Source organism: Dendrobates tinctorius, unplaced genomic scaffold (assembly GCF_039654945.1).
Source record: "Dendrobates tinctorius isolate UK_male_01 unplaced genomic scaffold, ASM3965494v1 ptg000084l, whole genome shotgun sequence".
Taxonomy (NCBI): Eukaryota; Metazoa; Chordata; class Amphibia; order Anura; family Dendrobatidae; genus Dendrobates; species Dendrobates tinctorius.
The window spans coordinates 19,546,364-19,566,622 of record NW_027361752.1 but is presented as its reverse complement, the minus strand read 5'-3'; the positions used below and the strand labels follow the sequence as shown (position 1 = coordinate 19,566,622).

At 42.5% G+C, this 20,259-nt stretch overlaps 1 protein-coding gene across 10 annotated transcripts in view; it reads left to right on the top strand.

Moving 5' to 3' along the window:
- Positions 1-20,259, top strand: part of ROBO2 (roundabout guidance receptor 2) — a 582,091-nt gene that overhangs the window by 46,776 nt on the left and 515,056 nt on the right. The window lies entirely within an intron of this gene.

Sequence of the window (20,259 nt, the reverse complement as noted above, 5' to 3'; positions counted from 1 at the left end):
ATCTTTCTACTCCCTCCAAACGCGGCAAGTGGCGATGATACCAAAAACTTCTATTTTAGTCTCATCTGATCACATACGTTTTCAATGCTTCTTCTAGATCATCCAAATGGTCACTGGCAAATTTCATTTGGGCCTGGACATGTGCTGGTGTGAGCAGGGGGACTTTGCGTACCCTGCAGGATTCTAATTAATGACGACGTAGTGTATTACTAATGGTAATGTTTAAGACTGTGGTTCCAGCTCTCTTCAGGTCATTGACCAGGTCCTCCAGTGTGGTTCTGGGCTGAATACTGACCTTTCTCAGAATCATACTTACCCCACGAGGTAAGATCTAGCATGGAGCCCCAGACCAAGCTATATTGACATTCATCTTGTGTTTATTCCATTTTCTAATAATTGTGGCAACAGTTGTTGCCTTCTCACCAAGCTGCTTGCCTGTTGTCGTGTAGCCCATCCCAGCCTTGTGTAGGTCTACACTTTTGTCCCTGGTGTCCTTAGATCGCTCTTTGGTCTTGGCCATGGTGGAGAGTTTGGAGTGTGATTGATTGAGTGTGTGGACAGGTGTATTTTATGCAGGTAATGAGTTCAAACAGATGTAATTAATATATATAATGAGTGCAGAGTGGGGCGGCTTCTTAAAAAAAAAAATATCAGGTCTGTGAGAGCCAGAATTCTTGCTGGTTAGTAGGTGATCAAATACTTATTTCATGCAATAAAATGCAATTTAATTAGTTTAAAATGTGATTTTTTTTTTTTTAAGATTCTGTCTCTCACAGTTGAAGTGTACCTGCGATAAAATTTTCACACATCTCCATTCTTTGTAGGTGGAAAACTTGCAAAATTGGCAGTGTTTCAAATATGTATTTTCCCCACTTTATATATAGCTCTCAATTTATGAAAACGTAGGGTGACAGTACCTTTACCCAGAGCGTCTAGTCACCTTCTTTATTCCTGGGGGTTGCCTTAGTTGACAGCTCTTAATTAACAAGATCAACCTTTAAGATGGTGAACGTCATTCTCAGCAAGTCTGATATTCCCAAGAAGCACAGTATTTTGGGAAAGCTAAGGGTGTAGGAAACTAAATGTCAGACTTTAGAATATAATACATCATTTCTCAGAGACTGTTAAAGGAGTAAAGGCCCCGTTACACATAACGATGTCCCAGCGATCCCACCAACGATCCGACATGAATGGGATCGCTGGGACATCATTAGGCTGATCGCTGGTGAACTGTCACATAGACAGCCCCTCCAACGATCAGGACCAGCGAGCAAGCTGGTTTCTCATATAAACATCGGGTATCCAGGAGCCGCGGCTCCTGGATACCCGATGTTTACATTAGAAACCAGCGTCCAGCGTCGCTGATTGCTGGTCTCCTGCTGGCCAGCACGCATTGCTGCGTGTGGCAGCGAGAGACCAGCAATCAAAAAATGGCCCAGGTCAATCGAGAATGATCAACGATACCCAGCAGGGGGGCTGGTCGCTGATCCCCGTCACACACAGCAATCTCGCTGGTGAGATTGCTGTGGCATCAGAAAAATAGCGATCTCGCTAGCGAAATCGCTGTGTGTGACGGGGCCTTTATACACTACTTTTAGATTGAGAAGCTATTCTTAAGATAGGTTATCTCCTCAGATTAGTGGGGGTCCCACAATCAGCTTTATGACTTCCACCAGTGTCAGGATGTAAAAAGTGCATGGAGCAGAACACCATAACTCAGATATTTAGTTGTCGGTGACTGGTATTGCACATCCTACTGAGCTCTAGTACCCAGCAGTACTAATCCATATGACCAAACTGTGTCAGAGATTGATACAAGAATTCCAATTTGGTCTCCATGATATTGCTCACTATAATGGGATACATGGAGTCACTCGGTACTAGGTCTCGTCTCCATTCCTGCCGTTTCTATCTTTCCAAGGTGGACATAAAAGCATGGAGGAATGGAGGCCAGCCAGAGTGCACAGTGACTTTATCTGCCTCATTATCATTACTAGTTAATTCAGGGCTGTGTTGGGAGTTCGCTCTAAATCCCATTTTTAAAGAAGCACTCCTGCCATTCCATCAAAACTTCTATCCTGATAGTTTGTCTCTTTTCCATTAGGTCTATGACATCACGTGATTAAAAACTGACTAGCTGAATCCTTCTAAACTCTATGTAGAAACAGGAGGTCAATTTTCTCTGTACAAGTCGTGAGTCACTGCAAAAGTCCCTGGCAGAGGGAGGAGGGAGCTGCTGGGTCAGTAGCTGAAGAGGGGGAGGATAATTGCAAGGACAAGAGACTTCATGTTGTTACTTAGAACAGAGAAAAGAGAAGAATTATCTGTGTAGAAAGGCAAAATGTGCAATTGCAAGTACACAGTGCTATATATTATAATATGATGATTGTAATATACTAAGGGGATAAAACCTTTGATGGGAGAGCTTCTTTAAGGGATTAGATGGAAACCCCGGTGTTGACCACAGTATGTTTGTGAACCAGGCTTCATATAAATAAGTAAAAGTTTTTGACAACCCATTTGAGGTTTACAAATGACAACCCCAGATATGCGGGTGAAACATTTATTTACCAGGAGTACTAGTCCTTTCTGGCAGTAAAACAATCTGACAGACAGGTGAGACCGCTGGATTGTAGACTTCTTGGTGACAATCAGGTAGCGTTTGTTTGCCAAGTAGACCTGCTTTGATTGCCTTTGCACGTTTTGATATTTTATAACATAACTGTAAATTGCATCCAATAACCCTCCAACTATAACAGGTTATGCAATTGATGAGTGGAGGAAAATAGTAAGTGATGGTGATTTTCCAGCCGCAACAGCAGATCTGACGTCCTACCTCTCTATAACCTAAGTACACTTCCCGATGTATAGAATACTTGCACGCGCTGCAGAGAAAAAGTCAGCACTCACTCATTCTTGCACATTTACTATGTGGGTCCTCATTAAATCACAGTTTTATCTAGGTCATAGAATAATAAACTGAATGGCTGCAGCGCTATAGCTGTACCGCATCACGCTGTTCACGGCAGAAGGCACTAAATTTAGAAATTTCGCTTTTTCTTGCGTAGCTCCATTATTTATAACAGAATGACTAATAGAAGATGCAAACCAAGACCTAGTTAAGCACATCTACAAGTACAAATCATTCCAGAGTCTTCCGAGAATAAAGGCGCCTTCAGTTGTGCTGAACACAGGACCTTTATATCCTCAAACACTTTCCACGAGATCACAAGATAAGAAGATGGCAGCCAGTAAATGGCGATTTAAAGGATTTGTCTTCTTATCACACGATCTCTTTATGGCATTCATCGCTAATTGCACAAACTCACAAAACAGATATCCCTGTCTACCGAGGCCTGATGAATCTCAGGTCCTGCGTCCATGGATACTCACCATACACTGGTGCCGGTGGAAGCCCAGGGTAATGTACCTGGATATGGCTAATGGGCTAACGAGAGCCACGTAATATAACCTTGTAATACGCATATAGCATGAGAAAAATGACACATGCCCTTCGCACTCCACCACTAGCCCCAAATTAGTCCTGATTGGCATTCTATACAGAATATCATTTCTTTTTTTTGCAATGCTTAGAACTGTTATTTTAACAAATGGTGTGTACATTACAATTCTATGCAGCCGCAATATTAGATTATATGACTACTGTGCGGCATTATTGATTTTCACAGTATGGTGGTATTATTGAGGTGCAGCCAGGTGGCCAATATTATGACAATGTCCATTCCCATAATAAAAAAAATGGCAGCTGGTCCCCAGAGAGCTCCAGTCTTATGTTCATCAGATCTTTGTCAGTGCCATGCTCTTGAATGGAGCTACATATGTGCAACTTGTGTTATATTCAACTCCTCCTGCCAGGGGAAGAATGGTAAACACAAGCCCCCATTCCTGCGATCAATGAAGGTCACGCCGATAAAACAGCTGTACAGGTTATCCCCATCCTACTGATCATCTATGGTAATTTAACATTACGACCAACATGCTTGAAAGCATAGTACATGAATCTCATATTCTCCAATATACAGTGGGTATGGAAAGTATTCAGACCACTTGAAAGTTTTCACTCTTTGTTTCATTGCAGCCATTTGGTAAATTCAAAAAAGTTCATTTTTTTTCTCATTAATGTACACTCTGCACCCCATCTTGACTGAAAAAGGAAAACAGAAATGAAGACATTTTTGCAAATTTATTAAAAAAAGACAAACTGAAATATCACATGGTCATAACTAATCAGACCCTTTGCTCAGCATTGAGTAGAAGCACCTTTTGAGCTAGTACAGTCGTGAGTCTTCTTGGGAATGATGCAACAAGTTTTTCACACCTGGATTTGGGGATCCTCTGCTATTCTTCCTTGCAGATCCTCTCCAGTTCCGTCAGGTTGGATGGTGAACGTTGGTGGACAGCCATTTTCAGGTCTCTCCAGAGATGCTCAATGGGGTTTAGGTCAGGGCTCTGGCTGGGCCAGTCAAGAATGGTCACAGAGTTATTCTGAAGCCACTCCTTTGTTATTTTAGCTGTGTGCTTAGTGTTCTTAGGGTCATTGTCTTGTTGGAAGGTGAACCTTCAGCCAAGTCTGAGGGCCAGAGCACTCTGGAAGAGGTTTTCATCCAGGATATCTCTGTACTTGGCCACATTCATGTTTCCTTCAATTGCAACCAGTTGTCCTGTCCCTGCAGCTGAAAAACACCCCCATAGCATGATGCTGCTACCACCATATTTCACTGTTGGTATTGTATTGGGCAGGTGATGAGCAGTGCCTGGTTTTCTCCGCACATACTGCTTAGAATTATCAGCAAAAAGTTCTATCTTCGTCTCATCAGACCAGAGAATCTTATTTATCATAGTCTGGGAGTCCTTCATGTGGTTTTTAGCAAATTCTCTGCAGGCTTTCATATGTCTTGCACTGAGGAGAGGCTTCCGTCGGGCCACTCTGCCATAAAGGCCCGACTGGTGGAAGGCTGCAGTTATAGTTGACTTTGGAGGCATTCAGCTCTCTGGAGCTCAGTCACAGTGTTCATGGGGTTCTTCTTTATCTCTCTCATCAAGGATCTTCTCCCTCGATTGCTCAGTTTGGCTGGACGGCGAGGTCTAGGAAGACTTCTGGTGATCCCAAACTTCTCCCATTTAAGGATTATGGGAGGCCACTGTGCTCTTAGGAAACTTGAGTACTGCAGAAATTCTTTTGTAACCTTGGCCAGATCTGTGCTTTGCCACAATTCTGTCTCTGAGCTCCTTGGCCAGTTGCTTTGACCTCATGATTCTCATTTGGTCTGACATGCACTGTGAGCTCTGAGGTTTCATATAGACAGGTGTGCGCCTTTACAAACCAAGTCTTATCAGTTTAATTAAAGACAGCTGGACTCCAATGAAGGAGTAGAACCATCTCAAGGAGGATCACAAGGAAATGGACAGCATGTGACTTAAATATGAGCATCTGAGCAAAGGGTCTGAATACTTATGACCATGTGATATTTCAGTTTTTCTTTTTTAACAGATTTGCAAAAATTTATACATTTCTGTTTTTTTTTCAGTCTTGATGGGGTGCAGAGTGTACATTAATGAGAAAAAAAAATAACTTTTTTGAATTTACCAATTGGCTGTAATGAAACTGAGTGAAAAATTTCAAGGGGTCTGAATACTTTCCATACCCACTGTAGATGGGGGCTAGCATTTCTGTTCTCATATTATGGGAGCCATAAAACTGATGCAGCCAACAATATTAATTTGTGTATCCATAATTCTGGGAAGTAATGGAGACAGAGATAAGTGAATATTTGGTATTGAATCCAAAACCCTGCAAATTTTTTACAAATTTCAGAAATTTTCGGAATTTGATTTACACAAAATGGGCAAAATTGTAACCAGTGTGCTGGGTTTAAAATTAAATAACAATATTAAAAATAAAAATATATAAATAATAATAGAAGAGTATGCTAACATGCCCCAGGCCCATCCTTCACCTTTTCTGCTGTCGTAGCTCCTCCACTCACTTCAAATTGATCTTTGGTTTTCAGATCAGTCTTTGGTTTTGTTCTTCTGCTGCTGATAGATCTCGCGTGGTCATGTGACCATGATGCGTGTCATTGACATCAGTGATGTGTATTCATTTCATGGGACCATGTGAGTCCAAATCATTGATGGAAAAGCCAGACCAAAGATCAATCCAAAGACCCATCTAAAGAAAGTGGAATACTGGGTAGGGAGCATAGGACATAGTATATCCTCTTATAACCCGTTCCCTCCCCTATGTTTAATATGATTTGCTGTCTCAAACAAATTCTGTGAGCTTTTCTAATTTCTAGCTTGAAGTAATTTTCTACAATCAGTTCTTATAATACTACTGATCTTTTTATTGCAGTTTTCTCAATCCAACACCTTAAAGTGAATTTTTTATTGTGAAATCAACAAATTTCACAATATAACCTGCATACATTATTAAATAGATCTCTTAAACATCTTTGAAGTAAGAACAACTCTGTAATGATACTAAAGAGTCCGTCTAAAGAGTAAGAGAGCTCATGAGTCCAAGTGTATTTAGTCTCTGTCCACTCACCTTGACTGACAGGTGCAGTTTATACTGAGCAGTGTGAGGTCTCAGCAGGGAGGAAGGACACTGAGGAGCTGTCAATTAGGCTAGGTAAGCAAAGTTTGAGATTACACTTTCACAAAAAGTTATGCAGCAATTTTTACGTATTTTTTTTTTTTTAAAGAAAGCACACTGGCCTCATCAGCTCTGATCTTCTTTCATAGGCTTTAACCATTCCTGGATCTTTTTCCTTGACCCAATACATATATTGGATAAAATAAAAAGTATGCAGAAACCGCTTCTAAATTGCACTGGATGAACTGGGCTCATCCCACATTAATAAATATGCGCCCTGAGATAAATTAACAGTGGGCCTATGAAGGTATGGTATATATGCTGTGCTGAATCATTACTCAGTTGTAAGCCTCAGACCTGAAAGATTTTCCTGCTATGTATTATCACAGGATTTTCCACTCCACGATGCATCAACCTTTCACCTTATTAGAATGTTATAGAGAAAATAATTAGAAGAGAACTTCATTTCATAAGAAAGCAGGAAATATCTACAGTCGGGTAAATGTTCTCTTTGTTGATGATAGAATGAATGCTCTTAGCTAGTAAAGTGCTGGCACCGGCTCTTACTTGGCTTGGGCGCCCAGAAGGCATTGAGTCACATTCTGGCTGTACCAGTCCTGGAAGCAGGACACCATCTTGCAGCCTGACATGAGAAATTGTTGTAGTGTTTCACAGAGAGAGAAAGCAAAGGAAGGGCTGCCTGGGGACGGTCGGGAAACATACGGCATTTTGTATAGTGAATTTACTGGAGGGAGAAAGCCGGGTCCTTGATGTGCAGCGAGGATGCAAAATGAAGATCTCTGAATCATTATTCAATCAGCTCTACAACTTCTGAGTAGTAACAGATGTTGAGCTGAAATTTGCTGTGAAATCATTGTTATTAAATTCTGATTATGTATTAAGGGCTCCTTCAGAGATACAGATCGTGTCCATCAAATCCAAGAAGAGAACTGCGCAACATATGGAAGTAGCAAAGTTTAAGCCATTCATTTTATTTATCAAAATAAGTAAAGTGTGACTGTACAATGGGAATCAGAAGTCTCTGTAAGCAGAGAAGGCATACGTGCCACGCGTACCCCCACGAGTAATAAAAAATGCGTACCCAATTTGTAAGTTATCCCCTATACATAGCTGGATGGGGGGGTCTTAACTGTCGCCAGTAGTCCCAATGAAAAATACTCAGCTATATTGGTTCATAAAGAATAAAATGGGTTGTCTAATGAAGTTAAGTTATCACCTATCCACAGGAAATCTGAAAGCTTATGATCGGTAGGAATCTGACTTCTGGGACCTGCACTGATCAGTAGAATGGGGCACTTTTATCTCTGTTATAATGTAACGGTAGTGGGCACACTTATACCTGTTAAAATGTAATGATAGTCCACACGCTGACTGCCACTCCACTCATTCACTATCCTGCTAGCAAAAGTTGCTCTGGGCTTTTTCTGGGCAGCCCCGAAGAGAGTGAATGAAATGGTGGTTGCCCACGCGCTCCATTGTAACGGGAATAAAAGTCCTCCATTCTGCTGATCAGTGTGGGTCCCAGAGGTCGGATTATCACCAATTTATGAGTTAACACTTCACCTATATTCACTCGACAGCCACATGAATAAAGTAAAGGTTTGCATGTTTGATCTGTCCGATCAGTTGGGGACTCTGCAGAAACCCATTCTTGTTATCAGTGCAGGTCACAGCATCAGTAAATTATCCCTTTTCCATTGAAAAGGAGACAATTTACAAACTTAGCATTGGTCCATGCTTCTGTTTGGTAATGGTCCATGCTTCTGTTCCAAACAGAAAGAGATAAATCAATAGAAAGTAGATACAAAATGAAGGAAAGAGGGAGGAAAGAAAACGTAGACATGCTCCAATGGGTGCTTGATCCATGCTAGTGGCTTGTCACAAATGTGTCCTTTATATTGAAATTATACCATCACATGATGACTGGGATCTGGTAGTGTCAGCTACAGTAGTGTTACTAAAAAATATTTGGTCAGTGCTTAACAATCAAATTTTCAGGACTTTTTTTTAGGCAATGGCAAATTGGGCAATTGTCAAGAGCCCCAATCTCCTGTCTCCCCTTCCACTTAGAATTGAGACATCAAAGGATAATATGACTTTACCATTTTGTTCACTTACATCCTAGATTAACAGGTTTTAAAATAGGAAAGAATCCTCACTTGACGCTCAAAATTTGCCTGCTCGTTATGCAGCGATCTAAGTGATCCTGGAATCTTCTAGAAACCAGCCATGATGTCCTTATATATTAAACATGTTCTTTAGAATATCTAACAATGGAAAATAATTCAGCATATACCATCATTCCTTTCCTATATGACTTGGGACCCATACTGAATGTCATTTGTCTCTACTTGCGTCCTTAATACACACCATTTTCCATAATTCCGTGATATTACCGATAGTATGAAACAAAATGGTTTTCCATTTTTTGGGATACAAAAGAAGCAAAGTGTATCATTATGGATATCTATTTGGTGCTCAATTTATTATTTAGTCACACTGCCTTTTACTCGGGATGACAGCCTGGGAATGGAAAATTTAAAGAGACACTCAATTATTTTAAAGAGAAAAGCCGCTATCAATTCAAAAGAGGAGCATTACCATTTAAATAGAGGTGAGGAAGTGGGAAAGCGTTGAACTGAGGTAAAGACCGTATCTATTAGGTTGGTGAACTGGTTAATACCCCACTTTCAATTATACTGCACCGTAGGAAATGTGACTACTCTGGCTCAGTACACCGAGTAGATGTCCTTACTCCTCTCAGTCTGTGCACTGGAATGTCTCAGCTTTCTCATTCTTCCGTTCTGGATGGCTTCCTGTAGACCGCTCTGAAGTTTTGTGACATCAAGCCATGCTTTCTACTGGTCACATTTGATTTTTGGTGTCTTAAACAGGATAGAAATCATTAGTTACCTATAAAGTGTATCAAACTCAGTTGGATTCATTTTTACGGTAAGGTTGCACTTATAGAAGTGTCATTAATTCTAATAGAAATTCACAGAATACCTGCCCTTATTTCCACCGGGTGCAGTATGTAATAATAGGATTGGTTTTCTCATTAGATGGAAGAAATCCATGGTTACAAAGTTTGTTCCCTGTGATCGCTCGGATGGATGATATATTGGATCTTTTATCAGGAAATACAGCGTGAACTGTAAAGTAAAATAGTCTGTAGCTAAACCGAAGCTTTGGGTTCTTGAAATGCTTACAGTCACATAGACATGCTGTTAGGAGTGGCGGAAGGCACTAAATAAAAATATAAATAAAGTGCATTCGCCACTCGGGGTCCACCGTACAGTAGCTGTAAAAACCGCTGCTAGGTGAAGGCAGAGCAATCAGGCGGTAGTGTGCACAGGGTTAGATATCACCCAGGTGCACTTAAGCAATCTCTGTTGAATTCACAGAGCTGCTATTACAAATGATAACTAACAACACTGAGCCTGTTACAGACACAGGGACTCAGCGGCACACAAGCGGTAAGTGGTCACCGGAGTAGTTAAAAATGACGGCACTACATCCGTCTGGACCTACCGTAAATACTAGTGTGAACAGCTTTGCAACCGCGAACGCACACTAAAGCCGCTACCACAGCGCGGCTTGGAGAATGCCGCAGGATAACACCGCAGAAAACGCAAGTGCGATGTAGACGCTAGCAGGTGTGCTTGTGGAGCAAAGGCGCGCTGGCGCTGATACTGGCTATAACTCATTCCCTCACACAATCGTAATATCATAGGGATGGGGTTTCAAATGAGTCATTCACCAGATCATGCATCCATCAACAAACACACACAGCAAGTATGACTATACTAGCGCATGGCGGAACAGCCATGCGCACTTTTTATAGCAAATGGGACCTTCCGGAAGTCTCCAGAACTCCGAGCTGAACCAATGGAATTAGGAGCAGGACCTGAGCACCTGACTCCTGAACACCAATGAGAGCTCGTTTCACGAGCATGCTCAGAAGACGGAAAGAAGGACTTAGCCTCCGGAGAGAGTTGCTGCAAGTCAACCTGCTCTGCAATATCTTCTGCAGTAGACAATGAGCAGGAGACTGCAGAATGTGAGGGTCTAGATTCCTGCATAGTGAGGGCAGAAATCTGACTCCTAACACATGCAGTATCTGCAAGGAGTTTGCGTGGGTTTCCTCCCACATTCTAAAGACATACTAATAGGGAATTTAGATTGCGAGCCCCATCGGGGATAGGGATGATGTGTGCAAAGTACTGTAAATCGCTGCGGAATATGTTAGCGCTTTATATAAAGATTATCATTATTATTTTTTGGATGATCTTATTCTAGGATCTGTGTTGAGAAATGATTGGCTTTAAACAAAACAAGTGTGGTTTTGTGATAATCTGTTGGGAGATGTTTATGATATACAGTTCTGTGTAAAAGTTTTAGGCAGGAATGGAAAAAATTCTGCAAAGTTAAAATATTTTGAAAAATAGAAGTGATAATAGTTTATATTTATCAATTGCCCTTTGCCTTAAAAATGGCATCAAACCATCTGTTCTTCTAGATACACAGATTTTGATAGAACTTGGCAACGAGGTTGTTCCAAACATCTTGGAGAAATGACCTCAGATCTTCTATGGATGTCGCTTGTGCAAATACTTCTGTGCTTTCATCACAGACAGACTGGATGATGATGAGATCAGGACTCTGTGGGGGCCATATCATCACTTCCAGGACTCCTTATTCTTAATTACATTGGCTGTGTGTTTGGTATCGTTTTATGGCTACAAAATAAATTGGGAGCAAATGAGATACCTGCCTGATGGTATTACATGATGGGTAAGTATCTGCCTGTATTTCTCAGCATTGAGGACACCATTCATTTTTACAAACTTCCCAACTCTATTTTCAGAAGTGCAGCCTCAAAATTGACAGCAAACTCCACCATATTTCACTGTTGTCTGCAGACACTCATTAATAAACTGCCTTCTGTTTCAACCAAGTAGTTAACACTTATTAGTAGAGATGGGTGGACCCCTGAATGTCCAGGTCCGGCGGGTTCGGCCAAACAGTTAAAAAAAAGTTTGGGTACCAGAACACTATCCGGACCCGAACTCAGACCTCATTCACTTGAATGGTAGGCCCAAACATCCAGTGTTTGCCACGCTGTCGTGTCCATGACAGAGCGGCAAACACTATTTTTGATCAGCAGTACTACTACTCCCATCAGCCGACGCCTGCTGCTGCTAATAACAGTGAGAGCAGGTGGCGGCTGATGGGAGTTTTATCAGCCAGTGCCTGTGCGCTAAAAAAATAATTTAAAAAAGAAAGCTGGTGTGGGTTTTCCTGTATTTTTGCTAACCAGCCAGGCAAAACTGGGGGCTGCAAACCTCATCTGTCAATTTTAGCAAGGTTTGTTATCAAAAATAAAGGTGTCCCCACACTGTTTTTAGATTATTTAAATAAATAATTTAAAAAACCGGGGTAGGGTCCCATCCATTTTTGACAACCAGCTTTGCTAAAGCAGACAGCTGGAGGATGGTATTCTCAGGCTGGTAAGGGGCCATATCCCCCAGCCTAAAAATAGCAGCCTGCAGCTGCCCAGAAAAGGCACATCTATTATAGGCACCAATTCTGGTGCTTTGCTCGGATATTCCCAGTTGACCTGTAGCAGTGGCAAGTGGGGTTCATATTTGTGAGGTTAATGTTACCTTTGTTTTGCCTGGTGACATCATGCCCATGGTTTAGTGATGGAGAGGCTTCTAGAAGACACTTATCCATTACTAATCCCATAGTTATATTGTAAATAAACACACAGCCAGAATATAGTCCTTTAATTGAAATAAAAACAAGACACACTTTTCCTTTTTTTATTTAAAAATAACAAACACAGTTATACTCACCTAACGCCCATTCCATTGAATCCCTCGTCTCCTTTAATAAAACAAAAATAAAAAAAGCAACAATATCCCTCACCTCCCTGATGTTCTGTCCCACGCTGTAATCCATATCTGGTGATTACTAGTTTTCAACCTGGATGGTGCCAAGATGTGACCATCCAGGATGAGAGCCATTGATGATTAAGCAGCTGCAAGCTCAGCATCAGTGAGTAGTGGTGGTGACCCAATTGAGGTTACCGTAGGTCACTAAATGTTAGGCGTCAGGTTCCTGTCGCTGCACAGCAGGAATCCCGAGCTTTGCCTTCAGCGGTCTCCAATTCCTCTCCGGCCGCAGGGGAGCCTGCTCATCAGACTCGTCGATCCCAGCGCGCTGCTCACACCGTCATTTTATGTTCGGTTGCTGCTGCTGCCACCTCTGGTCCAGCTATAGCAATGCATGCTGGCCAGCAGCGAATGACTCCAGGGTCTAAGTCCTCCTTTTGGTCCTCTGAGCATGCCCATGGGACGATCTCTCATTCGAAATCGGAGGTCACATGTTCAGGTCCTTCTCCAGCTTGGATTGGACCATCAGGGGGGTCCTGGAAGGATGCGGCTATAAAAGGTTCGCATGGCTACCCCGCCATGCGCTATGATAGACTCTGATGCTATAATGCTTAGTGTGTGTGAGACTGGTGACTGACTCATTAAGATTCCCCCCCCTCTGATACATATGAGTTAGGGTTCAGGAATCAGAGTAGCACCATAGTTCTAGCACTGTTTAGCGCTGCAGTCTAGTCTCTCACCGTTCTCTAGCTCTTTGGGGCGTCGGCCAGTACAGGCCTTACGTACTGCTGCTACCTCTGTGTCTGCCAGAGCAGCGCCGCTCTCTGTTGCATGCGCTTACCAGCACAGTTGTTAGGCTGGTTGGTGGTTATCACCAGGGCAGACATTGCATTCGCTCTGAGCGGTGCTACATATAGCAGTGACCTGTGATGTTAACAGGCCTCGCTTACACGCCGGCTGGTGTGGACTCCGTGGAGTAACTGAGTCCGCCTCTGCAAGCACCGGGTCAGGGGTTACCCGCCGGTGTCCGGCTTTCTCATACTTTATATCTCTCCTCATTGCTTAGCTGCAGGTTATCACCGCTGCACGGTGGACCCTGGGCTGCGAACGCACCTCAAATCCTATTACCATTTTTATTATTGGGTGCGTTCCGCCAGCCCTTAACACTAAAGCTGCGTTTCCAGCTGGGTCAATGAACTGCGGTGACCTCCCTCCAGAGAGATCACCGACAGCACAGTGAGAAAGTTTCATGGTGGAGTGGCGACTGGTGAGTTCACTGCAGTTCAAAGTCACTGCAGTGAAATTTTCCCAGTGAACTAACCGCTGCACCGTGAGACTTTTTCTCACAGTGCTAGTGGTGATCTTCCTATAGGTACGTCACCGCAGTTCATTGGCCAGACTGAGATTGCAGCCTCAGTGACCCACGGTAACCTCAGTGAGGTCACTTGCTGTTCAGTGATGCTGCATTCGCAGCAGCTCATTTATCAGTGGTTCTCAGTCTGGACAGTTCCATCTTGGCACCGTCCAGGTTGAAAACTATTTATCCACAGACATGGATTACGGTGTGGGACAGAACGACGGACAGGTTAGGGATATTGTTGTTTTTATTTTTGTATCATTACAGGAAGCAAGAGATTCAATGGAATGGGCATTAGGTGAGTATAACTGTGTTTGTTATTTTTTAATAAAGAAAGTAAAAGTGTGTTTTGTTTTATTTCAAATAAAAGACTTTATTCTGGCTGTGACTTTATTTGCCATATAACTATGGGATTAGTAATGGCTAGGTGTATTATTGATGCCTCTCAATTACTAATCCGTGTGCTTGATGTCACCAGATAATGCAAAGGTGATATCAACCCCACAAATACGAACCCAAATTGCCACCTCTATAGGGCAAGTAGGTAGAGCTGGGCAAAGGACCAGAATTGTTGCATCTAATGTGTCTTTTCTGGGCAGCTGTGGGCTGTTTTTTTTTAGATGGGAGGGAGGCAATATCTATGGCCTCTTACTAGCCTGAGAATACAATCCCCGAGCTGTCTGCTTTAGCGAGGCTGGTTGTCAAAAATGGGGGGACATCAAGCATATTTTTAAAATGATTTATTTGAAAAAAAACAGCGTGGGGATCCCTCTATTCATCATAAACAGGCTTGCTAACACTGAAAGCTGAGGGTTGCAGCCCCCAGCTGTTATTTTTGACTGGGTGGTTATTAAAAATACAGGGGGACCCATGTCGTTTTTTTTATTATTTATTTAGAATGCAGGCACTGGCTGATGAATACTCCCATCAGCCACCACCTACTGTTATTAGCGGCAGCAGGCGTAGGCTGATGGGAGTAGTAGTCCCATCAGCCAATGCCGCTGACCGGAGGTAAACTTTTTACCTCCGATACCAGCTGCGGGCTCATGCTGACATTTGACAGCAAGGAAACCACGGCTGTCTGACTGGCGGTAATTATTTTACCGCCGATCAAAAGCAATGTTTGCTGACAGCGCAAGAAACTCCCAGTGTTCAGGGGGGCTGAACCCTAACAGTAACACAAACTTTCTATTAGGTGTTGGGTACGGATGCCGACCTTTACTGTTCAGATTCGCCCATCTCTACTTATCAGTCCATAGCACCCGCTGCCATCTACAATGCAGTTCTTATATTTTCATGTATAGTTGGGTCACTTTACCTTAATTCCATGTCGAAAAGCATGGCTTGTGGCCACAATTCTTCCATGAAGACCACTAATGGCCAGACTTCTCTTGACAGCAGATGGGTGTAGTGAGGTCCCACTGTATGCTGAAAGTTCTGTACTGATAGCACTGCCAAGTAGTTTCTGATTTTGAAGCAAAGTAAGCACGATGTGTCTTTCATCTTCTGTACTAAGTCTGTTTGGTTGGTGACTGTATCTAGGGTCTCAACATCACTTCTTGGTGTCTTCAGGAAATTAAGGCAGATCCATCATGGAATACCATCAGGTAGGCGACTGGCCACAAATTAAATCTGCACAGGAGAATGACCACAAACAAACAGCCAATGGCTTTAATGACTACATTTAGCGCAAAGAAGAACAAGGAGTTGTTAGGAGTGGTGGAACGCACTAAATAAAATTATAAATAAAGTGCGTTCACCGCTTGGGGTCCACTGTGCGGTAGATGGTAAGACCGCTGCTAGGTGGTGGCAGAAGGTATCTGGCGGTAGAGTGCACAGGGTTCAGACTTCACCCAGATGCACTGAACAAGCTCTGTTGCACACACAGAGCTGCAAGCATACACAAGCTCTGTTACACACTCAGAGCTGCAAGCATACACAAGCTCTGTTACACTCACAGAGCTGCAAGCATACACAAGCTCTGTTACACTCACAGAGCTGCAAGCATATACACATGTGCAACAATGCTGAGTCTGTTTAAATGTCACAGGAGCTCAGCGACACAGACGCGGTATCTGGTCACAGGAGTGGCCCTAGCTGACGGCACCAACTCCGTCTAGACCTACCGTGGACGTCTGGAAAATAGGGCGTTGCACGTGTGAACGCACCTAGTGCTGCAACTGCAGCGCGGCGATAACTAAGCCGCTGAAGAAACGTCGCTGTCAAGCAGGCGCAAGCTGACGCTAGCTGCTGAGCGCTGGAGCAAAGGCGCGCTGGCGCTAGTACTGGCTCTAACTCAAACTCTCACACATTCATAATAACCAAGGAATGGGGGTTTCAAATGAGTCATTCACCAGTCCATGCATCCATCAACAAACATACAGCAGCAAGTATGACTATACTAGCGCATGGCGGAACAGCCATGCGCGCTTTTTATAGCGTACGGGACCTGCCGGAAATCTCCAGAACTCCAATAGGAGCCAATAGGATTCAGAGCAGGACCTGAGCACCTGACTCCCAAACTCCAATAGGAGCTCGTCTTGTGAGCATGCTCAGAAGCTGGCACAAAGGACTTAGCCTCTGGAGATAAATGTGACGACCTGGGTTTCTGCATAGGTATGGCAGAACTCAGATTCCTAACAGGAGTCCTGGAAGTGATGATATGTCCCACATAGAGCCCTGATCTTAAAGGGTAGTCCCATCTCCAAGATCCTATCCCAATAAGTAGTAGGTGTAATAATAATGATATTAACAAATAATTCCAATTAGAACCGTTGTATAGTTCTTCTGATTGCCTATATCGCTTACCTCATGTGCAGGGCATTGCAGTAGCTTAGGTATCCATGGTTACGATCACTCATATAGTGACAGTTAGCTGCTAGTGGTCGTAACCATGGTTACCTAAGCTACTGCAGTGCCCTGCACATGAGGTAAGTGACAGCTAATCAGAAGAACTATACTATATTTTTAACTGGAGGTATTTTCTAATATTACTATTACTACACCTATTACATATTGGGACAGGATCATGGAGATGAGAATACCCCTTTAACATTGAGTCTGTCAGGGATTACATTCAGAGATAGAAGGATTTGCACAGGACTTATAAACAGATCTTTAGTTAATGCTCCAAGATGTTTGGAAACCTCTCTGCCAAGTTTCTGCAAAAACTGAGTGCAAGTTTATCTATAGGATTCAATGCCGTTTTTAAAGCCAAAGGTGGTCACAGCAAATATTTTATTTCAGTATTGCATTAGGGAACCTGAACAGAAGATACAAAAAAGAGCACAATACTTGGTTATATTGTATAAGGAGACAGGAAACATCCTCTGCAGTGGCTCGCAGAGAGAACAAGAAACCTATTCATAATCTCCAAAGGTTCATAGGTCCTGAGAGACTTCTTAAAAGACACCTATTGTAAGCAATGGAGAAATTTCTACCCATGTACCCAGGAGTGTAACCTTAGAGGGGTACAGGGGTTGAAATGACGCTTGGGCAGTTAGAGCCTGGGGGAAGCCAGAAGGGTGTTTTGGCCCATAGAGAGAAGACTAAGGCTATGTTCACATGTCCAGTAATCCTCCGTTAGGATGGATCCAGCAGCAATCCATTGTCAAAAACTTATGCAGACACAACTTTATTGTTTGCCTGAAAAAAAATAATTTCAACTGGATCTGTTTTTTTTTACATTGAATTCTATGGAAAGCGGATCTCATAAATTGCCATTAATTTTTCTATCATTTGATCCTTTTTTTTTGCTTACTGGATCAGTCTCAAATGGAGAATAACGGATGGCTGTTTAACGGATCGGTTTTCCTTAGACTTCAGTGTTAAAAAAAAGCGGATCCAGCTGAAATCAGTTTTTTTAGACGGACAAAAAATTTTTTTCTGCACAACTTTTTCGTCAACGGATTGCTGCTGGATCCGTTCCAAAGGACAATTACTGTCCATGTGAGCATAGCCTTACAGTTTTCCGCCCCCTAATGCTAATGTACACTCAAGCTTTAGGAAAGCCAGATCCTAGGTCCTGACAGGGGGCATAGGCTATTGTATGACAGTGCCGCCTGCTCTAATCCTTAGCACTGTCCATTTACAATAATAGACATCTTTTTGGGAGTTGTTATATATGCAATCCTCTATATCTAGAATTTACCGATAATGCATACTAACCTATTTACAGGTATTTGTGCAGAAAAATAGTAACTTTTTGCTACTTTTACACCAGCGATATATCTGTGAAAGTTTTGCAGATGGGTATCATGAATTTTTAAATAAAAGAGACAGTGTTTCTATATTATTGATGACAGATGGTACACTACAGCCGGCTCTGCTGTGCAGGGAATCTTCCAGTGGATGGTACAGTTCAGTAATAATTAGAACAAGTTATGGTCCCCCAGGCCGGTCTTCCTACACTCACCGAACAGCTGGTTGCTTCCTCGTCTTAAGGCTGGGAAGGGAGTGCAGTGCCGGCAGTACCTGCTCTTTCCATGCACCGCTGCACCACTCCTTGTTTATTTGCCTTTGAACAGATGGTGGTGAGATGGTGAAAGCGTCTTCTTCTCGCCTTCTTCCCACTCCTCAAACAAATTACCGAGCAACAATAACTTCCCAGCCAATTAGTAGTACTTAGAAAGTTCCCAACACTAACATTGGGGAGTGCAGATGGCGGTCACGTCAGTTACACTCACAAAAGTCGCCTAAATGAGACGTGACTTACGGTTGGCGTAGCGCTGAGTTTGTCATTTGGAACGTCAATGTGATATCCATGGCTTTGCATAGAGGTGCGCTGTCAGGACATGTTTATTACTGCTGTATCTGTGACTTGCACTCTCAAGGAAAAAAAAATAATCTTCATGCCTAAAACAACCAGAGAGTATGTTTGTGTTTTAAACCACTTTTAAAAAATTGAATCTGAAATTTGAGGCTCCTGAACCCAACACCTATAATACTAGTCTTCATGTGGAGAGAACGGTTCAACACCATCAGACTCTATGTAGATTAATAAATATATATATATATATATAGTATATAAATATGGAGAGAGAGACATCCACATATATCTATATCTATAAAATTATATATATAGATAGTTTGAAATATATATATTCTAGTGATAAGTGAACATGCTGGGATAAGGTGTTATCTGAGCATGCTCGTGTGCTGAGTGTCTTCGGTATGCTCGAAAAATATGCCCCCATGTCCCCGCGGCTACATGTTTTGTGGATGATTGACAGCAACTTTTTATATACGGTATATTAGTGTCAGACTGGAGTGGCAAAGGCCCATCAGTAACATTGTGTACATGCTCACATTACATCACTTTCTTCACTTATACTATAATAATAAACTGTATAGTTTATTGAATGAATGATCAGATGCTCACTTTCCCTGTTGTCATAGAATCATAGAATCGTAGAGTTGGAAGGGACCTCCTGGGCCATCTGGTCCAACCCCCTGCTCAAAGCAGGATTCGCTAAATCATCCCAGTCAGATGTCTGTCCAGCCTCTGTTTGAACACTTCCATTGATGGAGAACTCACCACTTCTCGTGGCAGCTTGTTCCACTCATTGATCACTCTAACTGCCAAAAAGTTTTTTTCTAATATCTAATCTGTGTCTCCTCCCATTCAGTTTCATCCCATTGCTTCTAGTCTTTCCTTGTGCAAATGAGAATAAAGTTGATCCTTCTACAATGTGACAGCCCTTTAGATATTTGTAGACAGCTATTAAGTCTCCTCTCAGTCTTCTCTTTTGCAAACTAAACATTCCCAAATCCTGCAACCTTTCCTCATAAGACAGGGTTTGCAGACCGGTCACCATTCTGGTTTCTCTTTTCTGAACTTGCTCCAGTTTGTTGATGTCTTTTTTAAAATGCGGTGCCCAAAACTGGACACAATATTCCAGATGAGGTCTGACCAAAGAGGAATAGAGGGAAATAATGACTTCACGTGATCTAGACTGTATGCTTCTGTTAATACATCCTAGAATTACATTTGCCTTTTTTTCTGCTGCATCACACTGTTGACTCATATTCAGTCTGTGATCTATTAGTATACTATTGTGAGGCAGTAACCCCTGTTACAGCTGGGGGGGTGTATGTGCTCCTCAGGATATGCATGGAGGCATAACTATGATGGTGGGACAGTAACTGGCATTATTGTAAATGGCCGTTATGTGTCGCAGAGGAAGTCTGTGTTGTAAGCCCAAAATGTTGTTGCTCTTGGGCTTGTAGTTCCACGAGTGTTTGTGTAGTTTATAAGGGGAGATTACAGGGTTAGTCGGAGAGCTGTGCGGGACTGACTAACCACACATACACCGCCCACCTATGGGGGTGGTTACAGCTACATAATGTGACCAGGGTTTGGGTCA